General features: G+C 33.5%; 1 long non-coding RNA gene across 1 annotated transcript; it reads right to left on the reverse strand.

Moving 5' to 3' along the window:
• Window positions 1-1,485: 1,485 nt before the first annotated feature.
• On the reverse strand, window positions 1,486-2,030 carry LOC129739909 (uncharacterized). The gene is made up of 2 exons (XR_008736011.1): window positions 1,831-2,030; window positions 1,486-1,724 (listed from the first exon to the last, which is right to left on the reverse strand). It is a non-coding gene; the product is annotated as an uncharacterized LOC129739909 (long non-coding RNA).
• Between the last annotated feature and the right edge of the window lie 622 nt (window positions 2,031-2,652).

Genomic DNA, 2,652 nt, shown 5'->3' on the forward strand with positions numbered 1-2,652 from the left:
TTGGAAATATTAATAAAGATCATGTATTCTAACAAATATGCATCTATACATTCAGAATTAAAACCTACTTTTTTATATCAACTAAATAAAAAAATAGAAGCCGTGATGTCAGTGATAAGCTGTCCTTTGTTTCAACTTTTATTTAAATCTCTTTTCAAGCGATCTTTTTTTAAACGTCCTTGGTCCTTGACATCCCTTTTCTGTTCCAAACTACTCATTGGTGGTGCAATTTTCTGCAGAACAGTCACTTAGAGACTGTAAAAAATCCGGAACAACCGTAGAGAAAACCAATTTTCGAAACCAATCTTAACATTCCCGATTTCACAAAAACCACTTCAAAATGATGAACTAGGCTGTGAATGATCAATTAACAGTCTTAACTAGCCATTTTAATAAAATTGAACAGTGTTTTTTTCCAAGGGTTTCACGAATTTCTTTTGGAGGGCATTTTTAAACGCACTCAAAAATCGTTAAAAAAAATCCAGCTATGATAATAAAAGAACAATTCATCTCTTATGCATGTGTCTAAAAGCTCATAGGATAGTAATCAAAAAATTAGAAATAAGGCCGCTTAACAAAAGAAGCGATTTTACAATTACTCCAAATGGTAGTACAATAATATTTGATCAATCTTAATATTCAATGGCACATTATTATTTCTGTCATATTCTTTTTACTATTTAGAATTCAATAAATTTTCTGGAAACGCTCTTAATAGAATAAGTGAATTTATCGGACATTAGATAGGCTGGTATGAATCATATCCTACTTTTTGGTGCAACGATCATGTTTTCTACTTCAGAAATTTCCCACAGGGAATTTCAAACATCACGCGAGTCGAGATAATATTTGAAAAAGATCTGTGAACCGGTGCAAATAAAACTGGCTTTCCTTCTCTTGAAAAAGAAAATCGTTAAAATGCATAAAAAATCATTAAAATGTCTTTTTTAAATTGAAATAAAAAAGATTAACCATTAGGATAGAAGCTACAAACCACCGCTTCCATTTGAAAGGGAAAATTTTGATATTTCTTCATCCCGCATAAATATGGATTGTAACCAAACGATTTCTGAAATAGTCTATCGACGATTTTATGAAGCGTAAATAAAAGTTAAGCAAACGATTATTGAAACTGTGAAAAACATCGCTTGAATCGTGAATTCCAAAATGACTGTATTTTAAATATGTTGTTAGGTTATGTAACTGTTAAAAACTGTTAAAACACTTATATGGAAGAACTGTAATACAAACAGTTAAGAAACCGTCCCAAAACCGCTTATGGAAACATATTTAGAACTTACAACAGTTATCGTTATAGTTTTCCTTGAAGTATGCTTGAAACTGAACGTTTACAACAATAGTTATATCACGATTCCACAAAATGTTCTTCCAGCGTTGTACTGATGGTTATGGGAACCGTTAATGGCGGATGCACCAAAAGGGAATATTTTTCGGAGTTTTCGGATTTCATATAAAGTTATTCGATTTCACTTTATCTACATTTTATTTTTCCATTTTAACTTACACTTACTGCTATCAGGATCTTTTTAATTATTTCTATGATTCACCTTGCGTAGCTTATCTATTTTCAATGGTGAATGATGTGAGCATAGATATTGGCATTTGGTCCAAAATCTGCACTGCAGGGCCAATCGCTACACCAGCAAGGGCATCCCCCACGGTCGGGGAACTCGGGCTGAATAAAAAACTTGCATTCGGCGACACTAAAATGAAATGAAAAACAAAACAGTCAGAAACATAAAGGAAATTGGAAAAATGATGTTTGGCTACCCCATAAGCAGGCGAAAATAGAAAAACAAACACACTCACCTGAAATATTATGCATTTTTTGGCCTAACTGTTGAGTTGTGCTTAGTCCACCCTTCGATGCACCGGCTTTGTGGTCCATTGAGACAGATTCAACAGCAATTTCGCAAGAATTCTTGATATTCAGCATCAAAAATTCGTTCGAGTTGCTGTTTGGTTTCAAACCGAACACCAAAATCAAATTCTCCAATTTCTTATTCTTTTTCTTCGTCTTTCGAAACTGCATGACAGCTGCCATCAGAGGTGCCAGGTGTCCTGATTTATTAGGATTTGTCCTGATTTTCGAGAGATCGTCCTTTTTTTTTCAAAACTCTCGAATTGTCCTGATTTTTTGAAATTTGACTTCAAAAAAAATTCTCAATTATAATAGCATTTGTAATCGAACTATGAGAACTTTGAACAAAACTGTGATAAAACAAGTAAAAGTCGTTTTTATCCGATGGTAATCTTCCGTTCAGATGATATATAGTTAAATGGTGATTTTCTATATGAGCTGTATTCCAGCCAAACAACTGTTGCATAGATTATGGCAGATAGAGCACCTGTATTTCGCCTTTGTTTATGCAATCTATGAAGAGCTGCATATAATTTCCATAAATTTTTAGGTATCTTAAAAAATCTTAATTTTTTCTTCGCGTTGTCTTGATTTTTGACAAAACCACCTGGCACCTGGCTGCCATCCAGAAATTTGAGGTGTCAGAATTGTATGGACGTTAACAGTAATCGTTCGAGATGATTTTTACGGTTGATGAAAAACGTTGGTTAATTGTTCAAACCATTCAGATGAACTCACCATTAACGTGACTTTTCATATGAACGTGGATG

The sequence above is a fragment of the Uranotaenia lowii genome, chromosome 1 (assembly GCF_029784155.1).
Source record: "Uranotaenia lowii strain MFRU-FL chromosome 1, ASM2978415v1, whole genome shotgun sequence".
In the NCBI taxonomy this organism is placed as follows: domain Eukaryota; kingdom Metazoa; phylum Arthropoda; class Insecta; order Diptera; family Culicidae; genus Uranotaenia; species Uranotaenia lowii.